Source organism: Mesoplodon bidens (genome assembly GCF_964165515.1).
Source record: "Mesoplodon bidens genome assembly, contig: HAP1_SCAFFOLD_123, whole genome shotgun sequence".
NCBI lineage: Eukaryota > Metazoa > Chordata > Mammalia > Artiodactyla > Ziphiidae > Mesoplodon > Mesoplodon bidens.
In genome coordinates, this window is record NW_027672190.1 from 845,005 (window position 1) to 867,159 (window position 22,155).

Genomic DNA, 22,155 nt, shown 5'->3' on the forward strand with positions numbered 1-22,155 from the left:
GGCTTCGCTGTTTTGCCGACCTGGAATGGATTTTGTACACGAGTAAGATGTAGGGGCCATGTTTCATTTTTTTTTCCCTAATGGAGATGTAATTACCCCAGTAGTGTTTATTGAAAAGATTATCCTTTCTCCATGGTCTGCAGTGTCATATTTGTTACAAATCTAATGTCCATTTAATGCACTCGCCTTTTTCTGGACTCCTTTCTTCTTTGTTGGATCATTTGCCTACCTTTCTGCCCATATCACATTGCTTAATTTTACTTAATTAAGCTTTATTATAAACATTAATGAGCAAGTCTGCTTACCTTGTTTGGCCTTAAGAGTACGTTGGCTATTCTTGTCCCTTTGCATTACCATGTAAGTTTTAGAGAAAAAAAAGATGTGGACATTTGTTAAGAATTGACATCTTTCTAATACTGATTTGAATACGATACATACTGTCAGTTATTTAGGTTTACTTTCAGTAATGTTTTACAGTTTTCTAGGGAGAGGTTTTGCAGATCATCATTGGTTAGATTTTTTTTCTTTTGGTGTCATAATTATTTAAGTGACTATCTCTAATAGAGATGGACCTAAAAATTCATAGTATTTTTGCTGATAATTCATTATTTTGTTGCTAAAGTATGAACCATGATTTCTTAATATTAGATAGCTAGACAGTGTTCAAGTTTTCCGTTTCCTCATAAAGAACAATTTATTTCAGCCTGCTTGAATTAAGATCCAAGTTAGGTCCACTCACTGACATTGTTAATATGTCTTCTTCAATTACAATTGTCTCATGGATCCCTCCCGCTTTGTAATTTATTTTTTGAAGAAATTGTGTTGTTGACCCTGTAGAATTACAGGGTCTGTGTCTGTGTCTTGCTGATAGCATCCCCCTGGTGGTGTTTAGTATGTTTTTCAGTCCTTTGTACTTTTTGTAAATTGATAGTTGGATCTAGAGGCTTGATCAGTTTCATTGGACCTAATATTTTTGGCAAAACTAGTTCATAGCTGAGGTTGGTGTGTTCCTTTATCAGGAGGTGCTTGATCTCTAATTTCTCTTTTTGTAATACTTATAACCGTTGATCCTTAATGCCTAGATTAATTATTTTACTAAAGGATACAAAATGGTGATATTTTTATTTGATCATTTCTTCATTTATTTGCTATTGTAGTTCTGTAAAGAAAAAGTGCTCCATTTTATTTGATTACTCAGTAGTATACTTTATAAAGAAGGGTAGAATAAGTATTGATACTTGACTCCTGACCAGTTTTCAAAATAATGACTTAATTCTCTGCAAGTGCTGGGTTGACCAGTGAACTTTAAAAAAATGTTTTTTCGTTATGAACACATGGCCTTAAATACACTTGTTTCAAGTCTTTGTAATTGGTTTCTTCAAGTTGGCTCCTGAGCCCTTTAGACAGGCTAGTCTTTGAGAGCTTTCTTGCTACCTGATGTAACCGATACCATCTATATGTTTTATCCTGTATGTGAGCTTTCAATTTTCTAACTAGCCGTAGTATCTTTGGGTAGAAAAAGTTATTTCAAGATCAGTATTGGCATGTTATATGCTGTTTACAAGTAATACATGTAAACATAAGGATACAGAAAGGTTAGAAGAGGAAGATTGGAGAAAGCTACTCATGCAAACCCAACTAAAAGAAACTTGTTTTGCTCTGTTAATACCAGACTAAATAGACTTTACGGCAGAAGAGCATTATTTGAGATTAAAAGCGAGTATTTCACAATGATAGCAAGTTCAGTGAACAGAAGATAGGACCATTTTGAATACCTAATAAAATATATAAAGAAAAAACTGATAGAACTAGAGTGTACTCTTTACATATATGTGAGACCTTTGAACCATTCATTTTTTCTTTTCTTTTAGTTTGGAAATTATACGTCAACTTGTACCTCTTTTGCCATTTAGTAGTTTAGGTGAACACTTAGAGCGTACATGATTCAAAGTTTACAGATTTCATCGATACTTTAAGTGTCTCCATAGATAAGGCAAAATCTTAAAAAACTTTAACCCTGTTTATCTGTTCCACTTTGTATATTATTATTGTTACGTATTTTAACTCTATATTTTAAACTGTGTTATACATACAGTTGGTCCTCTGTATTTGCGGGATTTGCGTCATCGGATTCAAGCGTGGATTGAAAATATTCAGGGAAAAAAAATTCCAGAAAAACATGTTTGCTATGCACCAGCACCTATTTACATACCACTTATGTTGGATTTACAACTATGTCCATAGCGTTTGCATTGTATTAGGTATTATAAGTAATCTAGAGATGATTTAAAGTGTACTGGAGGATGTGCGTGGGTTATATGCAAATACTATGCCGTTTTACATAAGGGACATGAGCATCTGAGGATTTTGGTGCCTGCGGGAGTCCTAGAACCAATTCAAGGACTGTACTCTGTGTAGTGCCTTGTGCAGCCCTTTTTTGTTTGTTTGTTGATTCTAGTAGTTCATGTATTCTCTCCTGGTGCTTTGCTTATTTCTAATATGTTGGTCATTGTCTTTGGAAAGCTATTTAAAAAATAATCAGGGGCCTAGGATGATAGGATGTCCTCTTCCAGAGAGGATTTTTCTTTGCTTCTGCCAGGATTCTGGGAGTACTAGCAATGTGGGATCAGCTTAAAGGATTGAGCTTTCCTGAAGTACTCGGGTGAATTGAAGCTGCCTTCATTGTTGGGTGTAGTCCTTCATGGTCCCTACCTGAAGCTTGAGGGCTACCAGGATGCCTACTTTATCTATGCAGGCCCTGGACTCCAGTTTTTGTCTCTTTTTTTGTACAAGGCTATCCCAGGTACTGCTCAAATTCCTGGCTGCCACTCCCTGAGGAGTTCAGATGTTTCTAGGGAAAATACTGGGCTGACCCTTACGGATCTCCACCTTGTTCTGGATCTCAACAGAGTGATTCTTCATTGTTGTATTTGCTCTCTGATGCCTTCAAATAGACATTTCTTACATGATGCATTTTTAAAATTCTTTTTTGACTTAGTAGTTCAGTCTACTTAATCCTAGTACTTCGTGCTTTGGTTCAATATGTTGCTGCTGGATTTGGCAGTTGGTACTGAACTTTTTTTTAATTTTAGAGCTTGCTCTGTTTTCCCAGCCCCATTTATTTTACTACTGTCCTTTCCCCCTTGTTTGAAATGCCACTAGTAGGCTCAAAATTCTTACGTGTACATGGATCTGTTTCCAGATTTTCTCTCGGGATTTTGAAAGCAGGGCACAAAAGTGAAAATTCCTTGATTAAAAACTAAGGTAAACTTCAAGGAAAATAAATGTATTAGCTACTTTTGAATATTATGACTTCATCTATTTTGGCTTTGTAGCAGGTTTTAAGAAGACTTTTATAATGCTGTGTGATCAATATTTGTCAATGCTGACTAGCTTAGACTATCATTTTGAAGTATGTACAAAGTCCGCTAGTGCTGTATACTTGCTTGAATTTAGTACAAGCGTTTAATATCCTTTAATCTCATGTAAAATAATTCTGTTAGAATAAATGCTGGCTTCTTCTTGTGTTATAGTTTATCTTGAGGAATGTGAACTAGCTAAACAGCTTCATCCAAAGGAAAATGATTTGGTGTTTTTGGTTCCTGAAAGACTAAATGGAGAGAAGAAGGATATAGAGAGACATCGCCTGCAAGTTCCCCGTGAACATTACTGTGGCTATGTTCATACGTTCCGCCGCACTTCAGTCAGTAAGTACCTAATGAGACATGGAAGAGAAATCTGTCAGCAGCTCATCTTTTCATCTCCCTCTAAATTAGGCTTTACTAGCCATGTATTTGCTATACATTTACCAGCCCTCTATTTGCTGTCCATTTACCAGATGTATGTTTGCTCTATGTTTACCAGACTGTATTTGCTAGGTTGATTACTTACCATTCAGAGTCCTCTTTTAGTTTTTCTAGACTCAGCTGGAAAAGGCCCAGCACGTATTGCTTTAGACTTAGGATTTTAAAGCTTTCTTTTGTAATGTCTTCTCCTTCTAGTAAATGCCTTCATCTGTCAGTGTGTTTGTTATAAAACAGACAGTTTGCAAACCATCTGTTTGTTAAATCACATTCCAGCCTTGGTTTGGGGGCTAATTATTGATGAGCAGACCAAACACAGAACTAATTGTAAGGCAACTGGAGGGGTTTACTGTTTCATCACTCCCATCCACTGTGGTGTAGGGACTTCTCTCCCTAAGGTAGCATAACAAAAATAATGTTAGCTTGAATTTAAGGACTACTGACTGTGTGCCAGCCAGTGTGCCCTGTCCTTCCTGTACACATTTATCATCTTTTCCCAGAGCCCTGCAAAGCAGAATGGTTTGTTCCCTGCTCATTGGGAAATCAGAGTTCAGGGATGTTAAGTAACATATCCAAAGGCATCCTTACTATTAAAACACTCGGTCCAGAATTGAAACCTAATTTTGTTTGACTACGAAGTCCACATGCTTGATATATGCCAAGCTGCCTTTTTGACATTGCTGCTCTCTTAGTCTCTGTTACGGGAAGAGAATATGTGATCATTATTCCTTCCCCTTTTTGTATCATATCTTAAAAATAGCAACAAAGCTCTTAGAGTTTAACATCGTGCCGCATCCTAACTGGTGTGCCATGTCCACTATTGTGTGGTCAGAGCTCAGTTCTTTGTGCAAGATGCATTGAGCACCAGGGATATCTAGCTTCATCTGTGCTTTCAACTCTTACAAGTGGTTACATTTGCCAAAGTTCTGTTTCTAAGATTTAGCAATGGTTTCTGTCTCCTTCCCGGAACTCCTCATGCATCCAACTACCTGACGTCTCCATTTGGAGATTATTAGACATTTCAAACCTACTCCAAAAGGAAGCACTTGATTTACTGCCTGACACCTGCTGTTGCTCCGTTTTTTCCCAACTCAGCATGTGGGACCTCCATCCCATTCTTCCAGTTGCTCAGCCCAAAACCTCAGAGTCATCCTTGAGTCCTGCTTTCCCTCGCATGCTCCATCTAATGCATCAGGAAGTCCTGTCGGATCTTCCTTAGCCATATATCCTACATCCAAGTGCCACCTCTCCTGCTGCCTCCTGGCCCACGTGACCATTCACTTTTACCTAGATTTTAGCCTCTTAAGTTGTCTTCTTGTGCTTTTTCCATTGCAGTTTATTCTTCATTCGCGATAAGTGATTCTTTTAATGTGTGACTTAGCGTGTGTCACTTACCTGCGCGGAGCTGTCCTGTGCTCTTGAACTGACTCAGAGTCATGTTCAGAGTGGTTAACTGCAGAGCCCTCTGAAGTGTAGCTGCATTTACCGTCTTGGTCTTCTAGCTCGCTTCTCCCTGCTTTTCCTTCTAGCCATTCTGGCCTTCTCCCTTTTGTGAAAATAATCCAGGCACCTCGCTGCCCCATTGTCTTTGCAGTTGCTGATTCTCTTCCTGTAACCCACTTTCCCCGGTTACGGGCATGGCTCACTCACTTAATGCCATGGCTCTGCTCAAATATCATATCAGGAAAACCTCCCCTGACTCTCCTGTCTACAACAACACTCCCTCACAACCCTCATCACTTCCTCATCCCCCTTCTCGGCTTTCTTCCTAGCACTTACCATCACCTGACATGTTTATTTGCTTATCTGCCCCCTTCTTCTAAAAAATAAGCCTCCAGAGGACAGAAATGTTTCCTGGTTCTTAGGAGGCAGTCAGTAGATACTTACTGAGAAAATTATTTAAATGATGTATAAAAAACATGTTACAGGGCTTCCCTGGTGGCGCAGCGGTTGAGAGTCCGCCTGCCGATGCAGGGGACATGGGTTCGTGCCCCGGTCTGAGAAGACCCCACGTGCCACAGAGCGGCTAGGCCCGTGAGCCATGGCCGCTGAGCCTGCGTGTCCGGAGCCTGTGCTCTGCAACGGGAGAGGCCACAACATTGAGAGAGGGCTGCATACCACACACAAAAAAAAGTTACAAAACACCTTGTTCTGAATAACCTTTTTAACTGGACACTGTTATTCACTGGTAACTGAAATTGCTTTTTCTCCTTCTTGATAATAGTGCGTAATGGGAAATCTGAGTGTTCCCTTTCCATCCAGACTCAACATAATTTACCCGTCAATTTAAATGAATTCGTGAAATGTCTTGTAATCAGCTCTCTGGTGACTACACAGAGGAAGTTGAAAGCCATGTCTTTGCTGAGTGGTCGGAACCAACTGGCCAGAGCCGTTCTGAATCCAAACCCCATGGACTTCTGTACAAAAGATTTACTAACTACAGCATCTGAGAGAATTGTGAGTGACAGTCATTTGATAACAGGGAAAGTCAGAACATTTCATGTCAAGATGTTAAAGCATGTTATTTTTATCTGTCACACATTCCCTGTTGTCTACAACAAAGACATAGTCACCATGTGTGCCCAGTGACGTTTTTAGTGCTTAGTTTTCTTTAATATTGCAAAGTAGTTCTTTGTGTTAAGTTAGTCAGCTTACCTCAGGAAAAAAGGTAGAGTCCAAAAGGGAATTGAAAACATGCTTGCAGAGCAGCATTAAAATGTGAGGTGAACATCCTACTTAACTGTTTGTTAGGTAATTAAATACAGGAGTAAGAGGAGGTTTAATGGAATGACTTTTGCATTTGAATGATCAGTGGAGCATTGACTGGTACTGTTGTCAGTGCGACGACGAAGTTGTGATTTTTGTGTGAACACATATTTCTCATTGTTGTAAGAGTTGGGTGTAAGTTCCAGGAAATTAACACAGAGACAGGCGGAAGGAAAGGAATGTTATTTGAACCCCTGTCTTGTGTTAGGACTTTCATATGCATTTTCTCAGTCAGTTCCCACCCTCTAAGGAATCCCAGATTTAATGATTGTCAAAGCCTGAAGCCCAGAGAGGTTAGGAGTTTAGAGACCTAGCGTTTGAGTGAATCTGAGGTGTAGACTCAGATCTGACCCCAAATCCCTGTTGTTTTGACTGTATCACTTGTGTTAGGAAAGGAAGTCTTGGAATGTTTTTACTGTCTAAAGAGAGGATTGACTAAAATGGGAAGAACCACGGAATAAAAAGAAGAAAAGTACAAAACAGTTTATTGTGATCATCTTTATAAGAATCACAAATAAAAATATAGTTGTTGTGGTTGTAGGTGGACTGAGGCCTGTAGACTCATCAGTAGCTCTTTCCAGTAGTGAAAGTGGTTCTTAGATTAAGGGTCATTTTGGGGTTTTGCCTGATCATCACCAAAGCTTCTGTCTGACAAAGGTCAGCAGCAGTTCAAACAGATGTCTTCCACTCTCTCGCTCTCCTGTGCCATCCCAGGAAGAACCGCTCGTTCTCACTAGTGTCTTTTGTATAGATCGCCTACCTAAAAGATTTCAATGAAGACCAAAAGAAAGCGATAGAAACTGCATATGCCATGGTGAAACACTCCCCAGCAGTTGCCAAGATCTGTCTGATTCATGGACCACCCGGGACAGGAAAATCAAAAACCATTGTGGGCCTCCTGTACCGCCTACTGACAGAGGTAGAGTGTGCACGAGGGCATCGGTGCCCTTAATTGAGTATGTTGTTTCACTTTACCGTGTAAATAAGTACTAAAGTGTGTTTTTCCCTTCACTTCTGTGTATCTTTTTGATACTGTGTGGAACTATATCAGATAAAGCGGTAGCAGAGGTAGAGAAGGTTATAAGAAATAAAAGGAACAGAAAATGTTATCTTGTGTGAAACTAATTCTAAGGGCTAGAATAGTGGTCTTCGGGCTTTATTATAGGTCACGGCTAATCCCAGGAGACAATCTTGAATGTATTCCTGGGTTACATTTTGGATTGAACATTGAATAAAATAAGTGGATAGTAAGGTAAGGCTCAGAGAAGTTAGATTTTATGCCAGAGTAATTTATTTTTTCGGGCACACCATGCGGCATGTGGGATCTTAGATCCCCGACCAGGGATCAAACCTGGGCCCTTGGCAGTAAGAGCACTGCGTCCTAACCACTCGTTGGCCAGGGAATTCCCAGCCAGGTTAATTTTTTAACATCAGTGTAAGATGTAGGTGCTTTTATTTACTTTTAACTAGTTATTAGGGGAACTTTCAAATATATGTGACAGTAGAGAAGAACTATAACACTGCACAATAGAGCTTATCAGTATTGTTTGTTTTCTTGTTTGTTTATTTGTTGCAAATTGTCGAACCAGAGGAGGGGGCATTCAGATGAGAACTCCAATGCCAAAATCAAACAAAACCGTGTCCTTGTGTGTGCACCTTCCAATACAGCTGTTGATGAACTTACGAAAAAAATTATGCTTGAATTCAACGAGAAGTGTAAAGACAAGAAGAATCCTTTAGGTATGATACTTATGTGGGCTTTTCATTTGTTTTTGTTTTCAGTGTTTAGTGTGGTAACTTTGAATGACAAAGAGCAAGCCAGTTCTGGTCATTTTTTCTACTTGAGGCTGTGGCCCATGTGTACTTACTGCTTTGTTTACTGAATATTTTGGAGCATTTATTCTGTGCCAGGCCCTGTGCCGTTTGAAACACCTTAGAGCAGCCCTTGATTCAGTTGTGTAGGGGTTAGGGAAGACTTTTAGAGGAAATGATATCTAAGATGAAACGTGGAAGAGCAATGAGGAAGTGAAGTGGGGAGAGGACTCTGGTGGAACTTACTGTACATAAAAAGGACCAGAAGCCAGAGAACCGTGGATGGTTCAGTCTAGCTAGAATATAACGAGGTCCACCAAGGCAAGGGCTTTTAAAAATGTGTTCATTGTAGTAACCCCCGTGCCTGGAACAGTGCCTGGCACTCAGTTGGGACTTAGTAGATGTTTAGTGACACAAAAGCTAGAGCAGTCATCACTTATGGTTACCGAGTGCTCACTATGTGTCAGTACTCAGAGTAATCCTCTGAGCCATGCAATAAATAACCTATCTACATTTTATAGGCGGAGAAGCTGAGGAGTTGAGATGTAAAGTATACCACAGGGACAAGTCTTTTCAGTACAGTTGACAGATTGAAGAGCATTGCCACCGAGGATTCGGAATGCTTGAGCGAATGTGTAAAGTCATTTCTGTGCACTTAACCTTAACACCTCCTCTCACACCAGCCATCCTGAGTGGCGTGGTTATGGCTCTGGGTCGGGCTGCTCTTCTAAGCACATGTATCTCGTCTTCCCTAAGCAAATTTTATTTTCCTTGATGTTACCTGGCAGTGACCTAAATCAGTTAAGATTCAATTGGGTTGCAAATAATAGACACTCCAACTACAGTGGCTTAACTATGATAGAAGTTTATTTCCTTCTTACTCAGAAGCCCAGAGATGGGCAGCTGAGGGATGATACTGGCGTGATGACTCTACTTCCGAGTGTTCAGAGACCTAGGGTCTTTCTACCTTGTTGCTGCACTACGTGGGACCCCCCACTCCTTAGTGCACCTCATGGTCAGAAACAGCTGCTCCAGCACCAGTATTCCCATCTAGCAAGTGCAAGGAAAAAGGGACAGATATACTAGCTGTGCTTTAAGGAAAGTTCTGAGACGCTGCCAGTAGCACCTCTGCTTATTTCCTTTTGGCCAGAACTTAGTCCCGTGGCCACACCAGCTGCGGAGCAGCCAGGATGTGTCGTCTGTCTTCGCAAGGATCACACATATTTCCCCTTTTATTGCACATGTATTAGCTACATCTAGAGGTCATTTGCTTTTAAAACTGAAAATGCATTGTGAACGGCAACTTTTCTACTCACCATTATGTTTGTGAGAACTATGACTTTATGTATCGCTGTATATGGATACGGTCATTCATGTTAACTGCTATAGGGTGTCTCATCTATGAGTGCACAGTTCATTCGTTATCCATTGATAGAAATGTAAGTTCTTTCCCTTTTTTTTTTGTTATTTCAAACTTAATTCCTGTACTTGTGCCTGTTTCTCCAGTGCAGGATGAAAACGTTTACTGCAGTGACTGAGTTGTATTGTGTTGTACTGTACAGCAGCTGAAGGGAGTACACTGGAGTACTGTGTTCTTACTCACGTCTCCTGAGTATTCATACAGGCTGCTAGGGCAGTGCTTTCACACTGTGGCTTGTGACCAGTTAGTGGATTGTGAAATCAGTTTAGGGAGATCAGAACCAGCATACTTACACAAGATAAGATAGAACAGAAGAGAACAGAAAAGATTAGAGTGTAGGTAGTGAGGGGTAAAGTATTGTTTTGTGAAACCTGTTTTATTGGTGAGGTATGAGTGTACTGGCTTTCAATGTGAAGTGTACCTCATACTATAGATCACGGTCAAAAGAGTTTATAAAAACACTGGTCTAGTGTATATATACCTAGAAATGAGAATGCTGGGTTGAAGGATTTGTGCTGATTCTAGATAGTGCCCGGTTCTGCTCCAAAGTAGTTGTATCAAATTATACAACCGAGAACAGTTCCCGTGTGGTTTTCACTTTCCTTTCCCTGAGGGAGGGTAATAAGCCCTTTTTCAGGTGTGGGCTGACAACACGAGAAGGCTGGGACGAAGGTGGCACAAGTGTAGTGTCTAGGTTGGATTTTTAATATTTTTGTTAGAGAGAAAATGACATCTCTTGTCAGTAAAGACGGCTTTTTTCTTCTTATTCAGTACTTTCGTTTTTGCTTCTTTTCACTATGTTCAGTGGTCCTGGGTGTCCTTTACAGAAATACCTTGGACATCTCACCATTAAGTGTGATGTTTGTTCCTGGGGTTTGGTATATACGCTTTTATCAGGTTAAAAAAGTCCCCACCTAATTATAGTTTTTTAATTAATGGGTGTTGAATTTTACTGCATGCAGTATTTTTTCATTCATATAACCCTCCCCCTCATCATATGGCAGTGCAAGCACAGAGTCCTAACCAGGGAATTCTGCTTTTCTTTTCTTTGTTTCTTTAATTCTTTCTTTTCTTTCCTTTCTTTTCCTTTCCTTTTTTTTTTTGTGTGTGTGGTACGCTGGCCTCTCACTGTTGTGGCCTCTCCCGTTGCGGAGCACAGGGTCTGGACGCCATGGCTCCCGGGCCTAGCCGCTCCACGGCATATGGGATCTTCCCGGACTGGGGCACGAATCTCTGTCCCCTGCATCGGCAGGCAGACTCTCAACCACTGCGCAACCAGGGAAGCCCCTTTTCTTTTCTTTCTTTCTTTCTTTTCTTCTTTCTTTCCATACCCTGAGGCTTAAGGGATCTGAGTTCCCCGACCAGGGTTTGAAACCAGGCCCATGGCAGTGAAAGTGCCGAGTCCTAACCACTGGACTGCCAGGGAATTCCCTACAATGCTTTACTAATTTGAAAATATCTTTGATTCCTAGAATAAGGTCTGCTTGGTTGTGTACTATTATTTTTTTACCACATTGCTGGATTGCTATTGATTTTTTTAACTGACGGCAGCCTATAATTTTTCTTTGTCATATCTTTGGTTTTAGTATTGAAGTTATACAGACTTTAAAAATGAAGTTTTCAGGGCTTTCCTGGTGCCATAGTGGTTGAGAGTCTGCCTGCCGATGCAGAGGACATGTGTTCGTGCCCTGGTCCGGGAGGATCCCACGTGCCACAGAGAGGCTGGGCCCATAAGCCATGGCTGCTGAGCCGGTGCGTCTGGAGCCTGTGCTCCACAACGGGAGAGGCCAGAGCAGTAAGAGTCCCGTGAACCACAAAAAAAAAAAAAAAAAGGAATTATACAGACATTTATTTGGGATGTTTCATATATGACAGGGAATTACCTGTTATTTGAAGGTTAATTTGTTTTTAGTGTTGTTTTTTGGGGGGCTTCTTGTTTGTTTGTTTTTTGTCTGTTTTTTGACAGATGGGTAAGTTTCTGTGTGCTGAATGTCTTTAATTGTTGGTTTATTCAAGTTTTCTACATTTGAGTGAGTTTTGCTAATTCATATTATTCAAGAAAAATCTCCACTTCACCTTAGGTTTTCAAATATATTGGTATAACATTGTTCACTGTATTCTCATTTTTAAAATCTCAACTGTATTTTGGTTGGGTCACCTTTGTCATTCTCTGTATTATGTGTTTAAGCTCTAAGTCCACATGTGGCATGGGCCTATAGTTGGAAAGTCCTAGAAGAGAGTTTTTTTTCCCAGCTAAGCCCAGGCCAATATAAATTCATGTCTTTTTCATCCCTCCACCACTTGCATGCCCTCTTGCTTTCTAGTGGACGTTAAAATCCAAGCCCCCATTATACAATTTCTATATGTTGATTGGAATGGTAGTTTTGCTGATGTAGATATTTGTCAAACTCTGTAGAACTAAGGATTTTTAAATCTCTGCATTTGATTGTATGTAAATGAAAAAACAAACACCTAAGCATCTAGAGAGTGACCAGCCCTCACCCTGTTCCCTCCAGGGAAGCCACAGCAGCTCAGGGGCTTTCACCTCTGTTTTTCACCTTTCTCTTTGTTTTTGGCCCCTAGGAATTTCTCTTACATCCTTCTGAGCTCACCCTGCAATTTAAAGGATGTCTGTTTTAATTTCTAGAGCATTTTTAGATGCTTATAGTGGCTATAAATCTCATCCACCTTTCTGGTAGAAACACAAGTTAGCAATTTTGACACCTTCAAGTAAATGTTGGTCAGAGAAGATGGCTTCAAATTTTAGAAGAATGAGCTGAACTAGGAACAAAAATATGTGTGAACAGTTGTATAATGAGTTCATTTATTCATTCAGTGTATGTTTATTGTACTTACGTGCCAGCTGCGCTTCTAGGCTGTGACCAAAACAAAACCTGGTTCTTATGGGACTTGGATTCAGTGGAAGGAGATAGCAATCAAGTATGTGATGTGTCAGATTGGGATAAGTGCTAATAAACGCTGCATGATTGCTATAGTTTAGTAGTTCAGTGAAGCATTGGGAGACTTTTAGATTAAATAATATCTGAAATGTGCTAACCTAAAATTAAAATGTGGTTAATAAACCAGTTAAATGATGCTGACAGTTTTTGGAATTACCATATTCCAGAATTTCCAGCATCTTGTGTCCCTTAGATCCTGGAGTGGCATTGTGATGTGGAACAGTGTTTCAAAACCGTGGTTCTCAGTATTCTGCAGAAAAGCATTTGATGGTCCTGTAAGATTCTGTTTGGGGAATTCAGACCTGCATTAATAGAGAAAAGTCTTCATCTTCGAAATATCCTATGGTCAAGAAATTTGTTTTATTTTCACTCGCCATTTCCCAAATACATCTTACCATGGAGTGATGTATAGAACATAGTTTGAGAAGCATTAGTGTAATAGAATCTCAACTCTGCAGTGTACTGCTTGTGCAACCTCAGTAGCTTTTATTAGGTGGAAATAAATCCTTGCCTTATAGGATTCTTATGAAGCAAATCTAAAAGAATGTGTGTGGAACCTCTAGCGCAGTTCCAGGTATTTGGTTGATTAATAGTTCATGTTAGCTCCTTTCTCTGATTGTTAATATATTTGCTTAGAAATAATTATTATGTACAGAAATTGACAGCATTCTTATTAACCTCTAAGTGTGACTTCTATCAACAGGAAACTGTGGAGATATAAATTTAGTACGTCTAGGTCCAGAAAAGTGTATTAATACTGAGGTCCTAAAATTCAGTTTGGAGAGCCAAGTTAACCACAGAATGAGTAAGTACTGAATAAAGGTATATATAAATTGATTTCTGTTTCTTTTTGTATGGTAGAAAATGGCATGGGCATTAAAGGTAATTTGGAGACCCTAGAAGTAGTCTAGTTTTGAAAGCTAGTTTTCCTTCTCATTTGTATGCATATGTGTGTATTTGTTAGAATCAACAGCTTTTTATCTTTTTTTTAATGAAAAAGACTTACCTTCTCATATTCATGAGATTCACAGAAGAAAGGAATTTCTAGATCATCAACTAGATGAACTTTCTCGCCAGCGTGCTTTATGCCGAGGTGGAAGGGAACTACAGGTATCTAAACATGTCTTGATCAGTGTTTTTTAAAAGCTCATAGATAAACTAGTTGGTGAGTATTTGATGCCATTCTTTCATTGTGGAATAGCATAATTTGTGTACAAAAATGTACACAGAGATGGTATGCCTTACATTAGGGGTTAACCTTTTTTTAAAAGAACAAGATAGTAAGTATTTCAGACTTTGCAGGCCACGTGCAGTCTGTTTTAGCCACTGAACGCCACTGTTAATAGCATGAAGGCAGAGTAGATAACACGTAAGTGATGCCCCAAGGGTTGGCCTGCTTAAGCAGAAAGCGTACCTGCAGTACTCTGAACAGAACTGAATCATACACACTATTAAGAATTTATTGGACTTCCCTGGTGGTCCAGTGGTTAAGAATCTGCACTTACACTGAAGGGAGCTCAGGTTTGATCCCTGCTCAGGGAACCCTAGTTCCTCATGAGCATCCCTCATGCTGCACAGGGGGGCCACAAAAAATAAAAGAATTTATCAAATTAGCACCTACTGATTGAAGCATGGGGTGCTGGTTGTCGGGTTGCTGGACAATGAGCTGATGTTTAAAAACAGACCACAAGAGAAAGCGAAATAGAGAAGTTTATTTTCACAGGTCTTGAGGAAGGTATAAGGCATGTCTCGTGGGGCATGACAGGCAGGTCAAGGGAGAGTGCAGACAGAGAGAGGCAGGCCCTGGCGCACATGTCATTATCAGAGTCCATGCGTGGAGTACTTTGGGGTTCCCAGGCTAGGGCTGGATTGGCCAATTTTAACTGAAAGAGCAGGGTTTTGGTAAGTAGCTTAGAGGGTCTCTTATCTAAAGGGCATATAAGGGGAAGGCACTGGATGGCAGAGGAGACTGTTGATCACAAGAGCTTATGTTGGCTGGTGGGCCGGTGACTCCACGGGCTTCCATCTAGGGCGTGCATGTGTGTGAAGGGGCCTAGTGTTAGTTTGGGGTCTCTGCAGGCTGCTTGGCCAAACAAAATGGATGCCAGGGCATCAGTACCATGGAGTAGCTTAGCTAAACTCTGACACACAGCAATACAGAAAGACTGGTATAGAGAAAACACACTGGGCGAATCAGTTTTTCATTGGTAAAGTACTGGCTCACCCTTTTGAAATGTGAGGCAGTCCATTGGAAAGCATTTTAAAATGCTTAATTTAATTTTAATGATGGCATTCTGATTTTTTCCAGAGGCAAGAATTAGATGAAAAAATGGCCAAAGTTTCACAAGAAAGGCAGGAGCTTTCTTCTAAAATTAAAGAGGTAAGTAGTTCACCTGTAGCACTTTACTGGTATTACTTTTTCTTTTTTAAAATTATGAAATAGTTCAGACAACCTGTGGTCTTTTCTCAATTACATTTAAAAATTTGGGGGAATTCCCTGGCTGTCCAGTGGTTAGGACTCTGCTTCCATTGCAGGGGGTGTGGGTGTAATTCCTGGTCAGGGAACTAGATCCCATGTGCTGCAACTAAGAGCCCGCATGCTACAACTAAAAGATCCCTCATGCTGCAACTAAAAGATCCCACACGCTGCAGGGAAGATCCCACATGCCACAACTAAGACCCAGCGTAGCCAAATAAATAAATAAATAAGTAACTATTTGAAGATACAGGAAAAAAAATACACATCTGAATTCAGGTAGAGTGACAGTGGCTGGGATGTGGCCCAAGAAATATAAGCACCTTTTTTCTCAGTTTTTGGCTGAAAGCATACACTCCTTTTACTTGTTTCTGATCACAAAAAATCCTTCTATAACATGTATAACTTTTCCCAGTTTTCTTTGGATATAAAAATATCAACTAACATTTATATTGGTCAAAGCTAGAATGAGCCAGGTGTGTACCCCATCACCAGTATGCAGCCCTTAATGAAATGAATTAGCAGTCAGGGAAAGAGAGGGTAATACTCAACCGGTAATGGTATTTGTATATTTGAGCTGAGGTTTTCCTCTTGAATGTATTATTGACTTCTCTGTGTGACTAAATAAATATAATTGAACTTAATGTGTATTTCCACTAGCAGTTTGTTTATTTAAATCAAAAGTTATGTGGAAAGCTTTTTAATAAAACTTTAAGCTGAGCCCAAAATTAATCTTCCCACATTTAAGGATGAAGTCCATGTTTACAAGTATTATGGTTTTTGCCGCTGATCACATTGTTCTGTGGGCCATTAAATTAATTGTACTTGGCAGTTTTACTCATTAGATAGCTGAAAGGAGAGGTATGTGACAGTTAACATGTGAGCACCAGAAGGCCACAGTTGCCACCCTCTCTTCACATACATGCCTTGGCATCCATGGTTGAATCTATCACATGTTCAGGGATGATTCACGACAGCTTTTTCAGGAGGGGAGATAGGCTACCTGAATCTATGATGAGAGTACTAGTTTATTAATTTGAACACTGAATGATATGCATTGTGAGGTGTCATTCATACTGTTAGTCTCCATCACAGTTTATTCCATTATAGTCTGGACCAAGGTTGTTGGATTTCACTGTGGAACTAGAATGCTTGTCAGTTTCACAGGCGTTTTTGTTGGTACTATCCCTTATAAAAGAACAATATTACATACTTAAAAACTAACAGCAAAGTGTATGTTCAGGCTTAGTTCTGATCCTGGTTTTACTCAGATAATTGCTTCACAACTCAGTAGAATTACTTAATCTTTGCTTATTCTGATACCTTCCCTCATACGTCAGGCTGTAAGAATTGTAATCCACTTCGACCAAATTAAACCTGAATAAATTTTTCTTAATGTGCTTATTATTAACTCATGTTCTGAGATTAGACTCCACTGCAAAGTGTTCTTTCTGGTGGCTCCTGATTATCTTGAATGTTTCTTCTCTTTTCTAGGCTTGAGGTTCCTACCTAACATTTACTAGACATTATTCTGCCACATAATAAGTGTAGTTAAGAATTTATATACAACTGAATGTTGATGAACTTTTATTCTCTTAGGTTCAAGGATGCCCACAAAAGACACAGAACATCATCATCTTAGAGTCCCACATCATCTGCTGCACACTGAGCACGAGTGGTGGTTTGCTGCTCGAGGCTGCTTTCCGTGGGCAAGGGGGTGTCCCCTTTAGTTGTGTCATTGTTGATGAGGTCAGTAAGCAGTCGGCCATACAGCTTTGCTAGGAGTAAAGAGTAAGTCTTAGATGAAGAGTGGCTGCCGAGATGTTGACAAAGTGGTCTTTGCATCTGATTTTGACCTGCCATTACATATGTATTCTCTTATGTTGAAATACGCTGCTAATGACCCACCACGATGAAAATTGCTTTTTCAGTATTGGGACTGTAGTCTTAGAGATTCCTGATTGTTCTTCATAAAATCCCTCCCAAGGATTATTCTAGCTCCTGCTTGGGATATCTCTGGTTACCTTTTGTTTTTTTTTTTTTTTGCGGTACGTGGCCCTCTCACTGTTGTGGCCTCTCCCGTTGTGGTGCACAGTCTCTGGACGCACAGGCTCAGCGGCCATGGCTCATGGGCCCAGCTGCTCCGCGGCATGTGGGATCTTCCCGGACCGGGGCACGAGCCCGTGTCCCCTGCATCGGCAGGCGGACTCTCAACCACTGCGCCACCAGGGAAGCCCTCTGGTGACCTTTTGAAGCATTTTTAATATAACTCTGGACAGCTCTGAGCCACCGTATTTTCAGCTAACATCTTTATTTCTACTTCATTCATTGAGCAAACATTTATTGGGTACCTACTGTTTGCCAGAATGTAGAGCCAGAAGACAAAAGAGATGGAAAATGAGGTACAGAGAACCCATCCAGGAGATCCAAGATCCAGTATTCACCAAAACGAAGGAATAGAAAAGATGGAAGTGATGAAATAATTGAAGGAAATGTCATTGAATTGAAAAGAAGCTTGAGTCTTGCAACTGAAGTGGCCTACTGAGGAGCAAGGAAGAGAGAGGGGGTGGGGCACACAGACACACAGTCCCCCCAGCCATGTACCCAGCAGGGACAAAGAAGACAAACTGGGGACATGACATGGCCCTTCTTGCTTATGGGCTGCTTCCCAGGTGGTAGTGGCACCTGAGTGGTGGCTGACTTCAAAACGTGTGTGGGTTTTTTTCCCCCGCTTCGGCGTTTAGAATGTTTTTGTTGTTTTGTTTTCTAACCAAAGGAAGTTCTTATTTTTGATCTTTGGTGCAGAAGGAGAAACTGTATGTTTCTGAATGGTTAGGACACTTGTGAATTGGATAGACTGTATATGGATAAATAAATAATAGAGATAATTCTGATTATGTCTCCATTCTGTACTCTCTTACCAAGGCCGGACAGTCTTGTGAAGTTGAAACTCTTACTCCACTCATACATCGTTGCAACAAGCTCATCCTTGTAGGAGATCTAAGCAGCTCCCTCCCACAGTCATTTCTATGGTATGTTTTTTCACATTCGTGTTGCTTTAAAGTGGAAGGGGCTTGTTTGGGTTTTTTTTTTTGTTTTGGGCGGTGGGGCGGTCTTTCTTGGATCATCATCTCTTATTTGCAAGGATAAATAGGGAATGGCTGAGAAAAGAGAACCACTGTTGAGAGCCTTCATAGTGAAAGTCTCCGGAAATGTTCCTTTGTTCATAATGTGCTTATGTGTGTGTGACAGGAGCAGTGTGAGTGTCACAGACCAGAAGTTTAGGAGGAGGATGTCCCATGTGCAGTGGGCTGTTCCTTTGGGAAAGGCAGTGTGCAGCTGTTCTAAGGGCTGTATCTGATTTATTTTAGTAACATAAACACCAAAACAATAATAAAAGAAAAACTTTAAAAGCAGGGAATAGAATCCAACCTCCTGATTTATCTTTCAATATGTGCAAATTTGAGGAAAACAGTATAAAGAGAAATTATTCTTACAGTAACGTTTTCAATTTTAGGATTCTGTATCCTATAGCACAGGAAAATGCCGGTGTCCCTCACATCCTCTGAAAGGGAAGGTGGTGAAAGGAAAGAGGTTGTGGGCTGTGCTTGTGGGAAGATGAGCACCAAAGTTGTGGTTCCCTTCACTTCGTTTCTTAAATCTCACTAAAGATGGCTCCTAGAAATGCACAGCAGAATCAGGATTCAGATGTTTTGGGTAATCTTCATAGGTCTAGATGACGGTTTTGAAGTTTAATGAAATTTGAGCATTTTACTGATACATAGATTATTTGTACAAATATAGAGTAGTGGCTGCATAAACTGTCCCAGAGAACAGACCATTTTCACAGCATTTCTGTTACGTTATGGAAAGAAAGCTGGTTTTTTTGGTTAGTATTGTTTTTGACTTTGGAATCATCAAAATGATAGTGCAGTTCTTTGACGTCTGGACACTCGTGCGTGACTGTTCAAGGGAGTAGCCTAGGAGCGCCCATGTCCCTGAGTGAAAACCTTGTCCATAGGACAGAGCTGCTGTGGGGGGTTCTGCTTGTGGAGACCTAGGAGGAGCCAGCTCTGCCCTGCATTCTTTGAATAGTGGCAGTATTTCAGAAACCTACTGATTTAACTTCCTGAAGGGCCTTAGCACGTGGTTAGTGAAAAGGGTTGTCGATAGGCCTCAACTTCACTGTCTCCTTTGGTGATTGATTAAGAACAGCAGAAATGAGAAAAATCCATTCGGGCTTTTCTTACTGTTTCAAAAATAATAGAGGCTTATTGAGAAGATTCAGAAAATAATTACAAAGTTAATTTTCTCAGCATGCCTTTCTAACCCTACGGATAAGTACTATGAACAGTTTAGTGAGTATTTGAACAGTTTGTGGGCATGTGTGTTGACTTTTTTTCAGTCTGTGTTCATTGAGTGCCAGGCTAATTCAAGCACTGTTTTTAAGTTCTGGCGTCATGACAGTGACGAAAATTGACAAAAATCCCTGGCCTCTGGCTTCCCTGGTGGCACAGTGGTTGAGAGTCCGCCTGCCGATGCAGGGGACCCGGGTTCGTGTCCCAGTCCGGGAAGATCCCACAAGCCACGGAGCGGCTGAGCCATGACTGCTGAGGCTGTGTGTCCAGAGCCTGTGCTCCGCAGCGGGAGAGGCCACAACAGTGAGAGGCCCGCATACCACAAAGAAAAAAAAAATCCTTGCCCTCATGAAGCTGACATTCTAGTGGGTAACAGACAGTAAATAAGTTACTAGATTCAGAATGTCAGATGGCTATAGGGAATGTATAAATTTGTGTATATGTATGTAGTTTTTTTTTTTTTTAATTTATGGCTGTGTTGGATCTTCGTTTCTGTGTGAGGGCTTTCTCTAGTTGTGGCAAGTGTGGGCCACTCCACATCACGGTGTGTGGGCCTTTCACTATCGCGGCCTCTCTTGTTGCGGAGCACAGGCTCCAGACGCGCAGGCTCAGTAATTGTGGCTCATGGGGCCAGCTGCTCCGTGGCATGTGGGATCTTCCCAGACCAGGGCTCGAACCCTTGGGTCCTGCATTGGCAGGCAGACTCTCAACCACTGTGCCACCAGGGAAGCCCTGTATGTAGGTTTTGACCTTGTTTAAAGGTGGAGGAATCAGTCTGTACCAAATTACCTTTTTTTCCAGTCAGTAAATAGATCAGGGATATATGTTCATGTCAAAACATAAAAATCTCCATCATTTTGTAGGATGGACTCAGTTTTTTTTTCTGGAAGTAGATGTGTTACCTCATATAAACCTCTTTCTTTTTTCACAGAGTGAAATAAATGAGGTTTTTTAGCTAACGAATAGATAAACTTTGGGGGGTATAGATGAAATTGCCAAATGTCTACTAAAAATATTCTCTTTAATTATAGAAACCTATTTAATATCACATATGTAAATAATCACATATATAACTAATATAAATAAGAAGTAACGCCTGTTTTCTCCACTCTGATAGTTTGTGAAACAGGTTTATTAAAACTTTGCACATACATCTTCAACGCTCATATTGTCAACGTCCCTCATAAAGATTGCATCATCCTAGTGGGTTTTCCAGAGCACATTTTTTGCTTCTAGATTATTTAAGACGTAATACTTTTTGAATCTTGATATGATGCTACCATTGAAAAGTATATCCCAAGGCACGACCGTGATAACATTAAGACAGTTTTCTTCGTTTGTCAATTAAGTCACTGTGTTTCAGATCACAGGTTTGTAACCCTTTCTTGGATTTATGAAATCAACTTAGTTGCCTGTGTCCTCCACTAGAATGTAAGCTCTGTGACATTTGATCTTCACTGTAGACTGTCAGCACCCCAAATTTTAGCTGCTTGGTATATGATGGATGGATGAAGAAAGTGGTCTTTCAGAGGCTTATTTACAATGGCATTCATTATTTCTAGTTGTGATAGCATAGCCCAGAAATAATTGTTAAAATCTGTGTTACAGTTCTTTGCTGCTTTTATCATTGATTCTTTCAGGTGACCCCTGTTAGCACCAAAATAGCGAGAGTTGTGGTCATTCACAAGATCACATCTCGTTCATAAGCAGTATGTGGGTTTTCTAAATAAGGGGAAAATACCTTAACTTTTGTAGTCAAGCTACATGGCTTTTCTAGGGCTGGAGTCGGAAATATCTTCTCTCTCTGAATCTTTGGTTGTTGGTAATACCTTGTACATTTGAGAGGTCAGTGATTTTTTTTTTAATAGTGGGAAAAGTACACATGAATTCTTGCAGATTATTGTTTTGTTTTCCTCCTTTCAGAAGGCCCAGGAGTATGGCTATGACCAGTCGATGATGGCCCGCTTCTACAACCTTCTGGAAGAGAACGTGGAGCACAACGTGATTGGCAGGCTGCCTGTCTTACAGCTCACCATTCAGTACAGGATGCACCCAGACATATGTCTCTTCCCTTCTAATTACATTTATAACAGGAACTTGAAAACAAATAGGTGAGCTCTGTTCATTGCATGTTCACCTGTTTTATTTGTAGGTTTGGCTGCTTAGGAAGAATAGCTCTTTTGTTGTGCTTTTAGGTCTTGTTATTAAAAACACAAAGGTTTAATAATTTTAATTACAAAAGTCCTATTGATTGTAGCAAATGCAGATAAATGAAAAGAAAGGGATAAACCCAACCCCTATTGATACTACCCAGAAGTAATCACTGGTAACATTTTGTTATATCTACTTCCAGTCCTTGTACTATGCACATCTTTTTTTTACTTTTTCTCCTTTTTTTGGAGGAAAAAAGCACACCATGCTCTACATAGTATACTGTAGCATGCTTTTTTCACTTACTGTATTATGAGTAACTTTCCAATCATGATTGTTATATTTTAATTTACATGGGTCATTCTCCCTAGTACTAGAATAGAAATGAAATTCACCTGCTACCTCTCAC

At 40.3% G+C, this 22,155-nt stretch overlaps 1 pseudogene across 1 annotated transcript in view; it reads left to right on the forward strand.

Annotated features, from left to right (window-relative positions):
• Positions 1-22,155, forward strand: part of LOC308610502 (putative helicase senataxin) — a 70,083-nt pseudogene that overhangs the window by 36,789 nt on the left and 11,139 nt on the right. The window contains exons 11-20 of the transcript in view: positions 3,534-3,707; positions 6,028-6,260; positions 7,321-7,488; positions 8,159-8,309; positions 13,465-13,566; positions 13,735-13,871; positions 15,070-15,141; positions 16,837-16,986; positions 18,163-18,269; positions 21,519-21,706. The product of the transcript in view is annotated as a putative helicase senataxin (transcript). The remainder of the gene's footprint in view (positions 1-3,533; positions 3,708-6,027; positions 6,261-7,320; positions 7,489-8,158; positions 8,310-13,464; positions 13,567-13,734; positions 13,872-15,069; positions 15,142-16,836; positions 16,987-18,162; positions 18,270-21,518; positions 21,707-22,155) is intronic.